We start from the raw sequence: 19,020 nt of genomic DNA on the forward strand, positions 1-19,020 counted from the left end.
CCTTCCATAAATCTGCACAGGCTTTGCTAGCTGCATGTTCATGGAAATGTTTCCCTTGTTGAAACCAGGTGGCTCACTTCAAAGTGCCCGGTGCTAAAGTGGATGAAGGGAGGGTGGCTGCAGTAAGCTATTCACTGCATCGAACAGGGCTGGCTTTTGCCTGAGATTTGCATCACAGGCTGCACTTGTGTGTAGTCGTTCCAGGTCGCAGGGCCCTTTTCCCAAGTTTGGGGTGATAACCCTGGTGTTCCTGCTCAATTCTGGCATGGCAGATGGCACTCTACCTACTCAAACACCTCCTGGCAGTTCCAGTTAGCACCATCTAGCTCTTACCAGTAGATCTCAAAGCACTTTGCAAAGGAGGTCAGTATCAGCATCCCCATTGTACGGATGGGGAAACTGAGGCACAGAGAGGGGACATGGTTCATCTGAGGTCACCCAGCAGGCCAGGGGCTGAGCTGGGACCTGAGTCCGGGTTCGGAGTCCTCAGTCTCCAATCCACGGTAGTCACAGGATTCTCTTTCTCTTCTAAACGGCCGGGCAGTTCTCAGAGAGTTGTTGCGTCCCACCCCGGACGCTGTTTCTGGGCGTCCTTCGGCAGAAATGCCGGCATAGAAATGCAAAGAATTATTAACAAACCTGGGACTGAAGCCTGGTTTTAGCAGTGACACAAAGTACTTTTTTGAAACCACTGCTTTTACGCTTACTCCACTAAAATCAGAGCGCTCGGCTGTGCCCTGGGGGGGGCTGCGTGGTGGTCCAGCTGCCCTCGTTAGATATTCATTCAGCATAGCAGTCTCCTGCCGTGTGGTTTTGCATATTTGTAAATCCACTCATCCCCCAAAAGGCCCCTCAAGGTTAGGTATCGGTCATTGCGCCAATTCCCCCTTGTGTGAAGAATAAATCACACAGTTGGTACGTGGACAGGGCGCAAGTGTTCTTTCAGTGACCGTCGGAAGGTGCGGAGTAGGGGCAGCGCTGCATTCGCTTGCTTCCATTGAATGGAATCGGCTCTTGGCTGGCACACGGCAGTAACCAGACGTTGATTTTTGGCCTTGGCAGTTTGCTTTGTTTTGATCTCATGCAGCGTCTCCACCACGGATTTGAGCTGTGTTTGTAATGAGTCAGTGGCATGGTTGGCTGGGGAGGTGGTTAAGACAGCTGCTGAAGTGTGCAAGACCTCAGCCCCAGACCTGCATCTCGTTAGGGTTTTTCCTCTTCCTCGTTGGCATGGTGCACGCGGGGCCAGATTGGGAGAGGTTGCTATTGACCTCAGTCAGCTTAGCAAGGGAGGGGGTGGGGGTCTCCATTCTTTGGGGACTTGAAATGGGGAATGGAGGCTGCTTTCTCAGCCACGTGAAGGTGGCTGCTGGAATCACGGGGCGCGGCTCTCGGCAGCACGTCAGGCTACAACTAGCATGGTCCCTCCTGGCCTTCAAATCTCTGAATCTAGGATCTACCTGAAAATCAAAGGCTCTGAATTGAGGCCGGAATGAAAAGCAGGGGATGGGCTTGAGAGCTGAGCATGACCCTTGTGAAACTTGAGTTCTTACTGCAACCCACCCTCCAGCCCGATTTGCACCTGCCTCCATGGCCCCTGCCCTTACCCCACGCTAGGGGGAGCCTGGACCTTGTCTGCCTGATGCTGTCGCACATGGTACTGGAAGTGGCAGAGGAGCTACCTTGCAAGGATCTGCTCCACTCGAGGGAGTTCCCGGAGCTGGCCTGGGTCAGGGTGATTTTGCAGATGCAAAATATTTTCCCATTAGCCGCTTCCTTTATCTCTGCCCCATCTCCCAGTTCCGAGCAGCGGGGAGTCGTGGGGGGGGGGGGACCCAGGACCCAGCATGCACCACACAGTCTTTGTCCCTGTGCACTCGAGGGTAGCAGGTCGTGCCTTCCCCTACCGGCCCAGCATTGTCGAGGTGACGCCACTGGTCTCCATGGGGAAGGGGGATGGGGTGGGGAGGATGCTATGGCAACCAGCTGGCACAGGGGAGAAGGGAAGAGGAGTTGCCTAGCAACAGAGGAAGTGCCAGGATGTTCTGATCTAACCAGCCTTGATGTTTGGGGGGAGTGGGATGGGGAGGAGAAGCGAAGGTGTCCATGCTGTCCCGGGGGTGTGGGCGGTGAGGATGAATTCTCGAATGTCTGCAAACAGTTTTGGCCAGCAGGGAGAAGGGGGGGGGGGGCGCTGAGAGCAGTGCCTTTGGGCAGAGGGGTTACCCACCCCGCTGGAGCAGCAGCCAGGCTGCGGTGCCCAGCTAGGGAGGGGCTCCCAGGGCCGAGATGTTGGCTGCAGGTCAGCGAGTCTCAGGTGCTTGGGCTGGATTCATCCCAGGGGGGATTGGGGGCTTGTTTTTCTTTTAGGAGGGCAGCTCCCCTCCTTTGGCCCAGGTTTCCCGCGGGTTGGAACCCCGTGTCCTGGAATGGCTCCGGGCTCCGTCCTACCCGCACACGCCCAGCGAAGCTCCCGTCCCATACGGGGAGAGGGGGTCGGCAGTTTGCTAGCTCAGCAGGACGTGTCTGTGTCCCCCGGCCGGGGGCAGGGACCAGGACGGGACAGATGCCGCTCGCTGGCGCCTGGCGGGTACTGAATTGTCACCAGACGCCCCCTTATAAACTCCCGACTCTTACCTAGGCACAGGGGATTACTGCAGGGTTCTCCGGGTACCTTGGGCCCAGCGCTGGCTCCAGCCCAGTTAAACGGATGCAGGTGCCGCTTTCAACATGAGGTGCAACATCTCAGTATTTGTCTCTGCCAGGCCCGTCTAGCCAATGGGACGATGGCAGAGCGCTGGGGGCTCGGGGAATTCACCCGTGTACGTAGCAGCTCGGCCGCACGGCGCCGAAGGGGTCACTAACAGCTCTCAGGGCTAAGCACTTCCTTGGCTCTGCGCCCAAGTCCCTAGTAGCCCAGACCGGGCTGCTCCTGGCTCTGTCATTGGGTCTCCCTCCCTTGGGGCTCAGCGTGCCCACCCTCAGCCGGCTGGCAGCAGAATCCACCCAGCCGGCCGCTGCAATTCCCCTGCCTGCGGGCTCCATTCGGGCCCCATACGCTGGTCAGTGGCTGGACTCGGCCCAGCCCGGACCAGCCAACCGGTGTGCGTGCGCGTAACGCCCAGGCCTGCACTTGTGGAAGGTCACCAGCAGGTGGCAGCATGCCAGGCCTTATTTTTCTATTGCCGGGACTGTGGCAGCCTCTGGCTTTGTAGCAAAGAACCCACCCGGCCCCCCGATTCCCTCCAGGCCCCACCCGCTGCAGTTGGCCCCTTACACCTCCACAACGCCTGGGGTTGGGCGCAGCTGCTCCTCCCTGGCGCGAGCGGCTGGGTCAGCCCTGGTCCCCTTCTGGGTTCTGCCCTGCCCAGCACGGGAAGGGCCGGATTCCCCGCCCCCACCCAGGGGTGTTCAGGCCCCTCCACCCAACGCTTTCGAAGCCCTAGCAGCAGCGGGGGGGGGGGGGAGGGGGGGGGATCGCTTTAACCCTGATTTCAGAAGGCACCAGCCAGGAGCAGGGGAAATTGACAAGGAAGAGAAATGAAGCCCTGGAGGACTCAGTCCAGCTGGCCCGTAGCCAGCTCATTTATTACAAATATAGAGATCTATAATTTAATACAAAACCCGACCCAGCCCGGCAATAAAGCCAGGCCCTGGGCATGGGAGCCCTGTGTCACCGGGCAGCCGCAGCGTGGGGGCTGTTTGCTGTCTGGGCAAAGGCAAAGAGACATTTCAGGATCAGGAACCCTGCTGTGCGCTGTGCTGGGGGGGCCAGCATGGGGGGGGGGGTATTCGCTGAGGTCCAGCCGAGAGCCCTGAGATTAGGCCGCCAACGAGGCCTGAGCAATTGCCCAGGAGCCTGAGTTTCTGGCCAGTGTCTGAGGTTAGCCTGGCCGGGTGGGGGTGGGGGGGTGGCAGTCAGGGAGTGTGAGACAGGTGGATGTTGGGGTGGTGTCTGTGTGTCAGGTGTACGGCTGGTGAGTGAGGGGCAGAGCTGTGGGGTGTGTAGATACGTTGGGCATGTGTGTGTACATGAGGGTGTATACCCTGGCATGTGTGTGTGTGTGTGTGTGTGTGTGTGTGTGTGTGTACAGTTGGGGTGTATACACTGGCATGTGTGTGTGTGTGTTTAGTGGGGGGTGTACACAGTTGTGTGTGTGTGTGTACATTGGGGGTGTACACAGTGGCAGGTGTGTGTGTGTGTGTGTGTGTACATTGGGGGGTGTACACAGCGGCAGGCGCACTCGTGTGTGTGTGTGTGTGTGTGTGTACATTGGGGGTGTACACAGCGGCAGGCGCATGTGTGTGTGTGTACATGGGGGTGTACACAGCGGCAGGTGTGTGTGTGTGTGTGTACATTGGGGGTGTACACAGCAGCAGGTGTGTGTGTGTGTGTGTACATTGGGGGGTGTACACAGCGGCAGGCGTGTGTGTGTGTGTGTGTGTGTGTACATTGGGGGTGTACACAGCGGCAGGCGTGTGTGTGTGTGTGTGTGTGTGTGTGTACATTGGGGGTGTACACAGCGGCAGGCGTGTTCCTTCACGTAGGAACGAATGATACGGCTAGGTTCTCGCTAGAGAGAATCAAGGGAGATTATGCCAGGCTGGGGAAGACGCTTAAGGAAGTCGAGGCTCAGATTATCTTCAGTGGGATTCTGCCTGTTCCTAGAGAAGGACAGCAAAGGGCTGACAGAATTGTAAGGATAAATAGCTGGCTAAGGGAGTGGTGCTATAAGGAGGGCTTTGGGATGTATGGCCACTGGGAGGCTTTCGGGGACAGACAGCTGTTCTCACGGGATGGACTTCACCTGAGTAGGGAAGGAAATAGACTTCTGGGAGGGAGGCTGGCTCATCTCATCAAAAGGGCTTTAAACTAGGAACTTGGGGGAGACGGTTGGGAGATGTCCAGTTAATCTCCACGCCAGATTCCAACACTGAAAAAGAGGGCGAAGAGATAAGCACAGATATAGGTAGGGGTAGGGAATTGGACATAAGAAGGAGGGGGCGGATGGACACTACGGGGTCCGTACCAAAGTGCATAACTAATGGGAGAAAGGATAGACAGCATACGGTAAGATGTTTATACACCAATGCGAGAAGCCTAGGTAACAAAATGGAGGAATTGGAGCTCCTGGTCCAAGAAATGAAACCTGATATCGTAGGAATAACCGAAACGTGGTGGAACGGTAGTCATGACTGGAGTACAGGTATGGAAGGGTATGTGCTGTTTAGGAATGACCGGAAAAAAGGTAAAGGTGGGGGTGTGGCATTGTATGTCAATAATGAGCTAAAATGTAAAGAAATAATAAGTGATGGAATGGATAAGACGGAGTCTGTATGGGCAATTATTACACTGGGTAAAAGAACTACTAGAGCCTCCCCTGAGATACTGCTTGGGGTGTGCTATAGTCCGCCGGGATCTAGCCTGGATGTGGACAGAGAACTATTCAATGTTTTTAAGGAAGTAAAAACTAATAAGAGCTGTGTAATCATGGGGGACTTTAACTTCCCAGACATAGATTGGGGAACAAATGCTAGTAACAATAATAGGGCTCAGACGTTCCTAGACGTGCTAGCAGATGAATTCCTTCATCAAGTAGTAGCTGAACCGACGAGGGGGGATGCCATTTTAGATTTGGTGCTGGTGAGTAGTGAGGACCTCGTTGAGGAAATGGTTGTAGGGGACAACCTTGGCTCGAGTGACCATGAGCTAATTCGGTTTAAACTAAATGGAAGGATTAACAGAAATAAAACTGTGACTAAGGTTTACAATTTCAAAAAGGCCAACTTTTAATAAATTAAGGCAACTACTTAGGGAAGTGGATTGGGCTAACATACTTAGAGAGCTAAAGGCAGATGAGGCCTGGGATTATTTCAAGCTGAAGTTGCACGAGCTGTCCGAGGCCTGTATCCCGAGAAAGGGGAAACGGTTAGTAGGCAGCAGAATTAGACCTAGCTGGATGAGCGGGCGTCTCAAAGGGGCGATTAAGAAAAAACAGAAAGCGTACAAAGAATGGAAGAGAGGAGAGATCGGCAAGGAAACCTACCTTATCGAGGTCAGAGCATGCAGGGATGCGGTGAGAAAGGCCAAAAGCCGTGTAGAGTTGGACCTCGCGAGGGGAATTAAATCCAATAGTAAGAGGTTTTATAGCCATATAAATAGGAAGAAAACAAAGAAAGAGGAAGTGGGACCGCTGAAGCATGTAGATGGAGTGGAGATTAAGGATAATCTAGGCATGGCACAATATCTAAATGAATATTTTGCGTCGGTCTTTAATAAGGCTAATGAAGGGCTTAGGAATAGAGGGAGCGGGACAGAGGGGAATAAAGGAGGGGCGATTGACATTACAGTATCAGAGGTGGAAGCCAAACTTGACCAGCTAAATGGGACTAAATCGGGCGGACCGGATGATCTTCATCCTAGAATATTGAAGGAACTGGCGCGAGAAATTGCAAGCCCCTTGGCGATAATTTTTAATAAATCTGTAAACTCGGGGGTGGTACCGTTGGACTGGAAAATAGCTAATGTGGTTCCTATTTTCAAGAAGGGGAAAAAAAGTGACCCGGGTAACTACAGGCCTGTTAGTTTAACTTCTGTAGTATGCAAGGTCTTGGAAAAAATTTTGAAGGAGAAAGTAGTTGAGGACCTTGAGGTGAATGGCAATTGGGACAAATTACAACATGGGTTTACGAAAGGAAGATCGTGCCAAACCAACTTGATCTCCTTCTTTGAGAAAGTAACAGACCTTCTAGATAAAGGAAATGCGGTGGATCTAATTTACCTCGATTTTAGTAAAGCGTTTGATACTGTGCCGCACGAGGAATTATTGGTTAAATTAGAAAAGATGGGGATCGATATGAAAATCCAGAGGTGGATAAAGAACTGGTTAAAGGGGAGACTGCAGCGGGTAGTACTGAAAGGTGAACTGTCGGGTTGGAGGGAGGTCACCAGTGGGGTTCCTCAAGGTTCGGTTTTGGGTCCTATTTTATTTAATCTATTCATTACTGACCTCGGAACCGAATGTAGGAGTGGGCTGATAAAGTTTGCGGATGACACAAAGTTGGGAGGTATTGCCAATTCGGAGAAGGATCGGGATATTCTGCAGGGAGACTTGGATGACCTTGTAAATTGGAGTAACAATAATAGGATGAGATTTAATAGTGAGAAGTGTAAGGTGATGCATTTAGGGATGACTAACAAGAATTTTAGTTATAAATTAGGGACGCATAGGTTGGAAGTGACGGAGGAGGAGAAGGACCTCGGAGTCCTGGTTGATCGCAGGATGACTATGAGTCGGCAATGTGACGTGGCTGTGAAAAAAGCTAATGCGATCTTGGGATGCGTTAGGCGAGGTATTTCTAGTAGGGACAGGGAGGTGCTGCTTCCGTTATACAAGGCGCTGGTGAGACCTCATTTGGAGTACTGTGTGCAGTTCTGGTCTCCTATGTTTAAACAGGATGAACTCAAACTGGAACGGGTACAGAGAAGGGCCACTAGGATGATCCGAGGAATGGAAAACCTTTCCTATGAAAGGAGACTCGAGGAGCTCGGTTTGTTTAGCCTAACCAAAAGAAGGCTGAGGGGGGATATGATTGCTCTCTTTAAATATATCAAAGGGATTAATACTAAGGAGGGAGAGGAATTATTTCAGCTAAGTAGTAATGTGGACACGAGAACGAATGGATATAAACTGGCCGTGGGGAAGTTTAGGCTTGAAATTAGACGAAGGTTTCTGACCGTCAGAGGGGTGAAATTTTGGAACAGCCTTCCGAGGGAAACGGTGGGGGCAAAAGACCTCTCTGGCTTCAAGATTAGGCTTGATAAGTTTATGGAGGGAATGGTTTGATGGGATAACGTGATTTTAGTCAATTAGGCATTAACGTGCCATCGCGGGTAAAATGAGGGTCCGGCTGTAGAATCTTGCCTGTATGCTCGGGGTTCTACTGATCGCCATATTTGGGGTTGGGAAGGAATTTTCCTCCAGGGTAGATTGGCAGAGGCCCTGGAGGTTTTTCGCCTTCCTCCGCAGCATAGGGCAGGGGTCGCAGGCTGGAATATTCTGTTGTGGGTGGGTCAGCTTTTGTGGCCTGCATCATGCGGGAGGTCAGACTAGATGACCATATTGGTCCCTTCTGACCTTAAAGTCTATGAGTCTGTGTGTGTGTGTGTGTACATGGGGGTGTACACAGTGGCAGGTGTGTGTGTACACAGTGGCAGGCGCGTGTGTGTGTGTGTACATGGGGGTGTACACAGCGGCAGGCGTGTGTGTGTGTGTACATTGGGGGTGTACACAGCAGCAGGTGTGTGTACACACTGGGGTGTCAGTCTGGGCAAGGCTCCATGCCCAGCCTGCGTCCCTGCCCGTGCGTCCTGCACACGTCCCAGCTCCTTCCCCACCCCTCTAGCTGGGGCACGTCTTGTTCCCGCCCAGGAAGTCCGGCCAGACCCTCAGCAGGTCCGTGGGCCCGAAGTGATGCACCAACACCAGCTTGGAGAACCGGCACTTCTCATACTCCAGCCAGACGATGTTGAAGAGGCCCCAGGGGCTGTCGGTCACGCTGACGCCCAGCTCGTACAAACAGATCCCCATGAACACGTCCTCCATGTTGATGACCCGGAGGGTCTGGGCCACCCCATACACCTTCTTGGCGAGGTCTCCAGAGAGCACATAGCCGGGGCCGCCGCAGTACGGGGGGTAGGTGTCGTTGGGGTACACCTCCCGGGGCACGTACCACTTGTACGCCTTGCTCCGCAGCGGCCCAGTGTTCCTGTAGATGTACCCCGTCATGAAGTCCTTCTTGGGGGGCAGCTGAGGTTGCAGCAGCTCCCGGACGAGGAAGCCCACATTGAGGAAGACGTCGCTGTCGGCCTTCACCACGTAGCTGGCATTGGGGCAGTGCCTGCTCACCCACTCCATGCCCATCAGCGTCTTCAGGGTCAGGTTGTTGTAGGTGTCCAGGAAGTCCTGCTGGATGATGTCGCGATGCAGGGCGCTCTCCTCCTCCAGCAGCCGCTGCAGCGGGGCGCTGTAGTGTGGGTGGACCCCGGTCAGGAAGAGCCGCGCCATGGAGACGCCGGGCACGGCACTCTCGTTGCCCCAGGTCTGGCGGATGGCGTTCCTCGCCTCGATGTCCTTGGGCTCCGTCACCACCAGCAGCACCAGGAAGGGCGCCCGCTCCCGGCACTTGTCCGGCTCGTTCAGGAGGAAGCGGTAGCTGTAGGGGTAGACGACCTGCAGCGGGTGCCTGGTGGACGCTGGCGGGCGGCTGGGCACGGGCACAGGCATGGAGTGCCTGGCTTTCTCCTCCTCAGTGCCTCGCCACTGGAAGACGGGGCTGCCCTGGAGTGGCTCCGCAGAGACAGGCTCACGCCGGGGTGCGGCCAAGAGCCCCAGCTGCAGGGTCCTGGGGGCGTCCTGGTGGACGATGACAAGCAGCAGGAAGAGGAAGGAGGAGAAGCAGAGGAAGAGCAGCTTGCGTGGGAAGCCGGCCCTCATGCTGGCAGAGTTCTTAGAGTCACGGGCCTCTCCTGTGTCGTTCCAGCACAGACCTAGAGAGAGGGAGGCCCCGTCTGCATTAGCACGAGAGCGGCCAGGAGCCATGGGGAGCAAGCCCGGCCTCCTGGGGCTGTGACCCCCATCTCCCGGGGGGGCTGGGTCTGCTCTTAGATGGGAGAGCACTGTGTGCTGCAGGGGAAGGGGTGCATGCCACTAGGGGGCGCTGTGCTGCAGGGACCAGGGGGCTCAGTAGGGGGCGCTGTCCCCTGGCAGTCAGTACTGACCCCAATGCCCCAGCCTGGCACTAGGGGGCGCTGTGCTGCAGGGAGTGGGGTGGGGGTTCAGTAGGGGGCGCTCTCCCCTCTGAATTGGCAGCTTAATTCTAAGTGGGTGAGACATTAAAAACAAGGTCCTCTGGCCCGTCTACCTGGCTTACGCTGCTAACGCTGCTGCCCTGGATACACCTGCCTCATTCCATTTCCCTTCCCTAAAGCCCCCTCGCAACTGCAGCAGGAGACACCGTCCATCCGTTATGTCCCCCAGCACCCCCCATAAACATTGTGCCGTGTTGCCGTCTGGCTGTTGCGCACACGGGCTGCTCCACCGCAGAGGCAGCTGCATCTCAGTGGCCGGTGAGCAGCGTTTCCTGTCTCTCTCACAGTGACCCCCACCACCCCGTACTCCACACACACCAGGGGTTGGAAAACACCCAGTAGGGTGGGGAGGCTCCTGGTCTCTGGGACGCAGGCGCTAGGAGAGACCAAGCCGGGATCTTGTGAGACCAAACCAGCCAGCCCCCTCCTACGGCAGCTCCATGAGTCACACCACGGAACCCGCTCCTCCAGCCGGCCCCAGCATCCTGGAACTTTGATTCTCAGATTGCAAGAGGTCCGGGAGTGGCAGGGGCACCCCTTGGCCTGGTGAGAAGGAAACCGAGTCCAGCAGCGTTTGGGCCTGTGTCCAGAGCAAACAGGGGGGTGGGGGGAAGTCTGGAGCAGAGATTAGCACCAGGACACCTCGGCCAAGTGTAAACAGCTTGGTGCGGTGGGGAGTGGGGAGTGCTTGCCTGCCGCTTTGCGGCTGAAGCCCGTTGGCTGATGTATTTAATCTTCTGCCTCCCCAGAGTTGCTTGGGAATGCAACAGGATCAAGGCAGTGGGGAGGAGAAGTGGGGAGCTGGGATCCAGGCTGCCTGGGTTCTCTCCCGAGCTCCGGGAGGGCAGTGGGGTCTGGTGGTTAGAGCAGGAGGGGCTGGGAGCCAGGACTCCTGGGTTCTCTCCCCAGCTCCGGGAGGGGAGTGGGGTCTAGCGGTTAGAGCAGGAGGGGCTGGGAGCCAGGACGCCTGGTTCTCTCCCCAGCTCCAGGAGGGGAGTGGGGTCTAGCGGTTAGAGCAGGAGGGGCTGGGAGCCAGGACTCCTGGGTTCACTCCCTAGGTGAGCAGGGTGAAGGCCCTTCCCTTGGCTGTGTCTGTTTGGCTAGCAGCCCAGTGGGGATGGCTCTGGTATGCGGAGTGGCAGCTGGCTAGCCTGCCCAAGACAGCCTGGAAGTAGAGATCTTCACAGGGCAGGGACAGGCAAACAAGGAAGAGTCTCTGCCTCTCCCACTGGGGCCTCCCGCCGGCTGCTGGGCAGCATTCCTGGGGCCTTGCGGTATTGGGCAATCGATGCCTTTGGCAGCAGTGCGGTTCCAGAGAAAACTGGCTGTAAGAGCTGGTGCCAAGGGGAACTGCCAGATCCGGGAGCCCCTGCCCAGCAGTTCGCAGCCCCCGAACCTGTCCCCTGCAAGGCCCCAGTGTGCGTTGGGTGTCAAGTGCTGTGTGGACAGAGGAAGGATGGGCCTGTGGCTGGGGCTCTAGCTTAGCACTTGGGAGACCGGCGGCAAGGCCCTGCTCTGCCGTGGCGTTCCTGAGTGATGCCATGACTCAGTTTCCACCTGTGTGTGATGCCCTTCCCCCCACGGGGGGGTGCGTGTGAGGATCAAGGCACTGCAGATTTGACTCCGCTACTAAGCTGATGGGGGGTGGACAGAGAGATTTCCTCTCTAGTGGCTGCTCTGCATACAGGATAACAGCCCACTACTGCCGCTCGCTAACGGAGCTGCTGCTTTAGCGCAATCCGGAGAGGCTTGTGCTGTGGACGTGAGGTTACAGCGCTCAACCCTCCCTGGAAATTATTAGGGTTATCATGTCACTAGGATGGTAGCACTGAAAGGCCGCAACCGAGATCAGGGCCCCCTCGCGCCGGATGCCGCCCAGACCCCAGCCGAGATCAGGGCCCCCTCGCACCGGGCGCCGCCCAGACCCCGGCCAAGATCAGGGCCCCGTCACGCCGGGCGCCGCCCAGACCCCAGCCGAGATCAGGGCCCCGTCGCGCCGGGCACCACCCAGACCCCAGTCGAGATCAAGGCCCCGCCTGTAGGGGGCGGCGGCGCGGAGAACCAGAGCGCCCTGCAGGGCAGTCCTCTTCCTTCCCTCCCCACTGACCGGAGCGGAGCCCTCGCGGCAGGCGGCAGGAGGCGGCGCAGCGGGAGGGGCTGCGTGGCAGCGCCCCCGCTGTAGCCCTGGCCGCCCCCTTCTCTCTCTCTCCCGCCTGCTCCCTCCCCCTCCCCCCCCCCCCCAGCCGGTCCCCCTGCACCCGCGCTCCGGCCGCGCCGCAGGTTTTTTTTTGCTTTGCCGTTCTGGCCGCCCTGTTTTTTGTTTTGTTTTTTGTTTTGCTTGGGGCAGCCAAAAAGCCAGAGCTGGCCCTGATTGGACCCCACTCCCCTCCCAGAGCCAGGGAGAGAACCCAGGAGTCCTGGCTCCCCCTCCAGTGCCCCACCAACTAGGCCCCCTTCCTACCAAGCAGGTGCATAGGAGGAAATCGATTTCCCTCCCAGCAAAGAGGGGGCCTCCGGTCAGACTTGCCAGGGAACAAGGAATTTGGGGGTCAGGAGCTGGGAAAAGGGGGTGACAGGAAAGGGCCAGGCCTGGCCAGGTTGGGGGCTGGGTCCCCGCTGGCTGTTGGTTGGCTCATTCCCCGCTCTCCCCATAGCTGGCGTTGGCTGCTGGGCCTCTAGTGAGCCGGGGCCGCCAGCCACTGGAGGGGATGGCTGAGCGGGCTCATGCCCAGGTGCCTGGCACCTCCTGTGGGGAGGGGGAGGCGTCGTAGGTGGGTCTGTGGGTTTCCGGGTCTAGTGACGCTCACAAGCTTTTCTTCCTTCTGGCTGAGCCCAGCGGGGGCAGTACCTGGGCACAGGCAGGGGGGAACGCGCCTGCAGGATCAGGCCCAGCGCCTGCCCTCCCCGTGGCTCAGCCCAGGCCCCGGAGGGACCAGGAGACCCTGGCACTCCCGAGCAGGCGCCGCAAAGGGGACAGGAAGAGCTGCTCTGCAGGGGAGGGGCAGGTGTGTCCGAGGGCCCCGATCCTCTGGGGAATAGCGGGGCCTGTGCCACTGCCTGGGGGGCGCTGCTGGCGAGAGCGGGAACCAAGCACACATGGGTTCTAGTTAGGGTGACCAGATGTCCTGATTTTATAGGGACAGTCCCGATTTTTGGGTCTTTTTCTTATATAGGCTCCTATTACCCCCCACCCCCGTCCCGATTTTTAACACTTGCTGTCTGGTCACCCTAGTTCTAGTGACAGCGCTGAGAGCTCTCTGTTCTGGGCACAGAACCCAGGAGTCCTGGCTCCCACCCCTCCTCCACAACCACCCCACACCCCGCCTCATCTCCTCTCTGTTCTGGGCACAGAACCCAGGAGTCCTGGCTCCCACCCCTCCTCCACAACCACCTCACACCCTGCCCCATCTCCTCTCAGGGCTGGGCATAGAACCCAGGAGTCCTGGCTCCCACCCTCCTCCACAACCACCCCACACCCTGCCCCATCTCCTTTCAGGGCTGGGCATAGAACCCAGGAGTCCTGGCTCTCAGGCCCCATCCTGTTCTAAGCCGACTCCCTCCCGGAGCTAAGCCCAGGGTGCAGGTGTCCTGTAACCACTAGATCCCACAGCCTCTCTAGACCAGTCGCCCGAGAGCCAGGCCTTCGGAACCTGTGTCAAAAGTCTCTGCCCAGCCCTGCCTGCCCCGCATCACGACCTGAGCGGAACCAAAGCCTGATTCCCTGGCCGAGCTGGGGAGGAGGGGAAACACTTTCGCCCCTTTAGCTCTGCCCCACCCCCAATTTCCTCTCCCCCCGCTTACCCCATGGTATTTCTCAGTGCAGCATTTCCCTGGAAGTTTTTAAGGCCAGTTGTCCCAGGTGAGGTGGGTCCTGGCCGCCAGCTCCCTGTCAAAACCTGCTCTTAACGGTCAGGTGGAACCAGAACCGTCCCCATCCCTGCGCGGCCCCCTCCACTGATCTGTGCGCTGAGCCCACGTCTGCTTCCCTGACATCACCCTTCCCATGAGACCTCGCCACAACCCAGCATCCGCTTCTGCTTTTTTGCAAACTGCTCATCCCCCACCACTGACGCCCTGGCCTGACGCCGAGACACTGGGGGGAGGGGGGGGGGAGAGCTCAGCTAGGTAACATTGACTTCGATTGGAGGCTCTGTGGGGCAGGGACCCTTGCTCTGTTCTTGGTGTGGGTCCCGGCCCATGGCTGGGCTCCCAGGTGCTACCGTAATACACCTAATAAATACCACTAATAAAATAACCCAGGATAATTTGCAAGAAAAGCAGTCGCAGAACCAAACAATGGGGGAAAGGGGCCACGAGACGTATGGGAGCTGCACCCCCCAGCGCTGGGAACACCTCTGGCTCTTAGGGTCCATTTATTCCAGCCCAGTTAATCCCCCAGCCCTGGACCCCACCCATTGGGACTGGACTAAGGGGCAGGTTTTGATCAGGAACGGTGATTAGCCAGGGCCAGGACCGGGGCGTTTGCTCCCTCACTCAGGCGCTGTACTTCGACTTCAGATCTTTGCTGTAGCTCCACCACAAGCTACAGGCTGGACACAGGGATCTCGGGGTGAGATTGTCAGGCCTGGGCTATGCAGGAGCAGGGGGGTGGGGGGGAGAACTGCTGGGAGGAAGTGGCCCTGGTGCTCGGATGGGGAGATGGTGCTAAAAGACAGTGAGGGGAGACGGCCCCTGAGGGCAGCGTGAGGCCCAGGCTGTGCTCAAGGCCCCGCTTGCATCGCACAGATGCACGGCCCCCGTCACTCCCTGTCACAGAGCCCCAGCAAGATGCTGGTTCTAGTCCTGGGCCAGCTACACGGGCCAAGCTTGTCCTTGGTGTGTCACTTCCGCAGCGATAAACCCGGGATAACGGTGCTGCGCTCACAGGTGTTACACTTGCGATAAAGGGACTTGCCTGGTAACAGGCTGCTCTGATTGCCCGGGGTGTTGGTTGCTCAGCAGCTGTTCCACACCCAGGAACCAGAGCAGTAAAAACCTTTCTAGCGCTCGGGAGTGCCCAGTCCCACACGCCAGCTTCCCCGGGCAGCTGTTTCCCTTTCCGGCTGGGAAGCAGGGGCGGGACAGCAGGATTGCAGGGGGGTGAGATCTGTTCACCAGGGGGGCCATTAGCAGCAGAGGGGTCAGAGTTTAGGGGTAATAGACAGGAGTCGACAGTTGTGTTACTGCCTGGAAGGTAGGGTGACCAGACAGCAAGTGTGACAAATTGGGATGGGGTGGGGGGGAATAGGAGCCTATATAAGAAAAAGACCCAAAATCGGGACTGTCCCTATAAAATCAGGACAGCTGATCACCCTACAGGAAGGCAGCTATGGCAGACTGCTGAGAGCAGCGGGCTACCCCCAGTTCTGGGAGGGGAGTCGGGTCTAGTGGTTAGAGCAGGGGGGGGGTTGGGAGCCAGGACTCCTGGGTTCTATCCCTAGCTCTGGGAGGTGAATGGGACCTAGTGGTCAGAGCACAGTCAGGGTTTCTATTACCTTGTGCCAATTCCTCCCCCGCTCCATGCCTCAGTTTCCCCTCTCTGTAAAAGGGATGGGGGGATTGTCCTGCCTCCGTGAAGTGCTTTGAACTCCATGGATGGAAAGCACCAGTGGCTCGTATCACCAGTGGTGGGCTCTATACTATACAGTCGCTAATGGCAGATACTTACCAGGCCCCCACTCTGGTATCTGGGCATCCCCATTGCACACTGGGGCCCCAAAGTGGCTCCATGGCTCGCCCACAGTCCGACAGGGACTTGAACCCAGGGCCAGCCCAGCGCTCTAAACACTGTGCCTCTCTGCCCCCTCACCTACTCCGGGATGATGGGAACAAAGGTGACAGCGGAAGCCAGGTGCTCTGAGGTGAGTGAAAGGGCGTGGGACAAAGAATGCAGGGATGGGGGAATCTGGTTAGAGCACATTTCGGCTGACGAATCACCTGAAAATGTGATTTCCCCAACACCCCCGGGAAGGGCCAGGGACCCCGCTTCTCCCTGCTGGCTGGGGAACCGTCCCCCGGAAGGGCCGGGGACCCCGCTTCTCCCTGCTGGCTGGGGAACCGTCCCCCGGAAGGGCCGGGGACCCCGCTTCTCCCTGCTGGCTGGGGAACCGTCCCCCGGAAGGGTCAGGAGCCCCATCTCTGGGGCTAGTTAAAGTCCTGCTAGGACAGGACGGGGGGGTCGTGTCAGTTACATTCAGCCCCATCACACCCAGCCGCAGGGAGCGGGATAGAGACCGGGCCCGATCCTGGACGCCCTGACAGGCGAGTGCAGCGTTAGTAGGGTGACCGGCTGTCCCGCTATGATTGGGACCAGCCAGTATTAGGGGCTTTGGCTTCTATACGCAACTATTCCCTCCCTCCCTCCCCCCAGAAAAAGTGTCCTGATTGTGCACCCTGGTTATCGGGTCACCCCGAGTGTTACGCCCATGAGTCAGCCCCAGCTCGGGCCATCGGGGGAGCAGGAATGTGGCCGGCAGCTAAAGCTCCCAGCCAGGCTTCAGCCTCGGCAACAGGATTTTCCAGTTTTCCGTGCAAGTCCCCTGAACGCGGAGTCATTTCACCAATGTACCAGCTGGGGCTGTGGGGTGGAAGGGCTGGGCTGGGACTCAGGAGACCAGAGTTCAGTTCCTACCCCAGGCTCCCTGTGTTGAGTCACTGCCATGCTCTGTGCCTCGGTTTCCCCACACCCCAGTGCAGTTAGACTGCCAGATCTTTGGGGCCGGGCTGGTCTCTCGCTCTGCATCTGGGCAGCGCCTGGCACGACGGGGCCCTGATTTCAGCTGGTGACTACAGTAACAGACGCAATACTAAGCCCCTGTTTGAAGCTGGCCGGGGCCGTGAGCCGTTTGCAGGGAAGGAATCACAAGCAGTACCAAAAACCAGCCAGTCGGCAATTCACCCCAGCCTGCCCCGCCCCAGGAGCCACTGGAACCCCACTGGGGAGTCCTGCCCCCAGCCCCTCCCCCTCCCTGAGACCCCCCCAGCCCTTGCCTGGTCTCTGCAGACCCCCCACAGCGGGACTCTCCCTCTAAGCACCTCCCCATTCAGAATTGCAGAGCCCGGGGGACTCACCTTGGGGGGATCCACATGGGCTCCCTCCCTCCCCTGCAGCAACAAGGCCCTGACCCGCCGGTGCTTGTGGGGCCGCCAGCAGCGTGGGCGGGACAGGGTTAAAACCAGCCAGCACAACACAGCACAGAGAGCATGGACCGAACCCAAGAGCCCCGGGGGGACGGGGGGACGGGACGGCTTTTCTTCCTACCCCGTGAGAGTGAGAGTGAGAGAGAGATTTGCTTCTAATTTCTGTTACTATCATCTTTCTTATTCATCACTCTCTAGCTGGTTCCCGCGGCCACTTTCCTTATCTACCTTTCGCTCTCTCTACAGCCTCCCTTCTTAGTTGTCATTCTACGCGGCTTTCTTTCGAATTGTTCCTCCTTCCTTTCATACAGCTCGCTTCTTGCTTTCACACTCATCCGTGGCCCGTTTCCTTGCCTCTTTCCGTTCAGTCTAGCCGTTTCTCTCTCTCCCCACCTCTTTCCTTCACCGTTCTCCCAGCATCTCCCGCTCACCTGTGAGCCGTGCGGTGCCACCTGTCTGAGCCCTGCTCGCTTCTCTCTCTCCTGCGCCGGCCCCCTCCCGGCCCAGTTTATTCCACGCGCTCTGGGTGCGGGGGGAGGAGTGCACGAGGTGGCTGACGACAGTGCCCAGCACGCACCCTCCCCACAAACTTCCTGCTTCCCTCCCTTGTCCTGCTGCTTGGGGACAGGGGATGGGGTGGCTGGCTGGGCTGGGCACCGCACTTGTACTTTAGTACATATTGCCACAGGGTGGGATGGGCCAGCCGCTTTCCCTGACGTCAAGGCCCTGCTGCCACCTGGCCCCGGGTACCAGGATCTGGGACCCTCCCGGATGTGGGGTCTGGGCCTTGTCTGCCCCAGGGGCCCTCCCCCCCTCCCGGTCATGGCCAGGTGCTGGGGGTTGGTGATCAGGGCTGAGGATCAAGCACCTTTCGGTCTCTGGGCCACCCCCCCTTGCAGCCCTGGGGCCTGATCCTCCCCCCACTGAGCCTGATCCTTCCCCCTTCCCCCACCAGCCCTGGGCCTGATCCTCCCCCCATACTGCCCTGTCTGTTCTTGTCGTAACCCCTTGGATTGCCCAGCATCCCTTCAGCTTCCCAGTGGGGTCTCCAGGCAGCATTGGGGCTGCTCTCCGCTCCCTGGGTCGTGACCGGCTCCGACAAGGGCCGCAGTGTCGGAGGTCGGAGCCAGTGCAGGGCTCAGGGAGCGGGGGGGCTCTTTCCCGGGGAGATTTGCATTTGGGCCTCAGGTGGAGGGCATGGCCTTGGCTAGGTCAGGGACGGCGACGTGGGAGCTGGGCTCCATCCCAGAGGCAGCTGCATTTCAGCGCTGGGTATGTGAGCCTGGCAGGCTGCCCCTTGCTCCTTTCAGTCTGGAATCTGACTCCCCCAACCCCACCCCAGGCCAGGGGCTACAATACGGACCTGGAGGTAGCAGTCCCCGGACACTCCCTCCCAGAGCAGGGAGAGAACCCAGGAGTCCTGGCTCCCAGCCTCCCTCTGCTCTAAGCCATAGACCCCACTCCCCTCCCAGAGCAGGGAGAGAACCCAGGAGTCCTGGCTCCCACCTACCCCCGCTCTAACCACCAGGCATCGCTACCTCCTTGTCCTGAGTCTCCACCCTTTCGACCCATCTCTGCTCCAGCGGGGAACCTGCCACGCTCCCAGCCCCGCTCCCCGCAGCCCGGCACCCCCCGCCGAGCCCCCGCTCCCCTCCCCGCAGCCCGGCACCCCCCACCAAGCCCCTGCCCCCCTCCCCGCAGCCCGGCACCCCCCACCGAGCCCCCTCCCCCCTCCCCACAGCCCGGCACCCCCCGCCGAGCCCCCACCCCCCTCCCCGGCGCCCCCTAGCTCCTGGGTTCCAGCCTGGTTGGAGCCGAGTTGCTGACAGCCGAGCCAGGCCCCACAGTTCTTGCGGCCCCGCAGCCATCCCTGCCCAGCCCAGTGCCGCGGCCTCTCCCCGCCGGGGCTCCTCGTTCGAGGGAGCGGCGTGAAGAGGCCCTCGCCCGGGGTGTTGCTGGGGGCAGGGTTGTCAGCCGGGGTTCAGGCCCCGCGGCTGCTCCGGGGTGAG

At 58.6% G+C, this 19,020-nt stretch overlaps 1 pseudogene; it reads right to left on the reverse strand.

Annotated features, from left to right (window-relative positions):
- Window positions 1-8,402: 8,402 nt before the first annotated feature.
- On the reverse strand, window positions 8,403-13,697 carry LOC135891537 (beta-1,3-galactosyltransferase 2-like; annotated as a pseudogene).
- Between the last annotated feature and the right edge of the window lie 5,323 nt (window positions 13,698-19,020).

The sequence above is a fragment of the Emys orbicularis genome, chromosome 19 (genome assembly GCF_028017835.1).
Source record: "Emys orbicularis isolate rEmyOrb1 chromosome 19, rEmyOrb1.hap1, whole genome shotgun sequence".
NCBI lineage: Eukaryota > Metazoa > Chordata > Testudines > Emydidae > Emys > Emys orbicularis.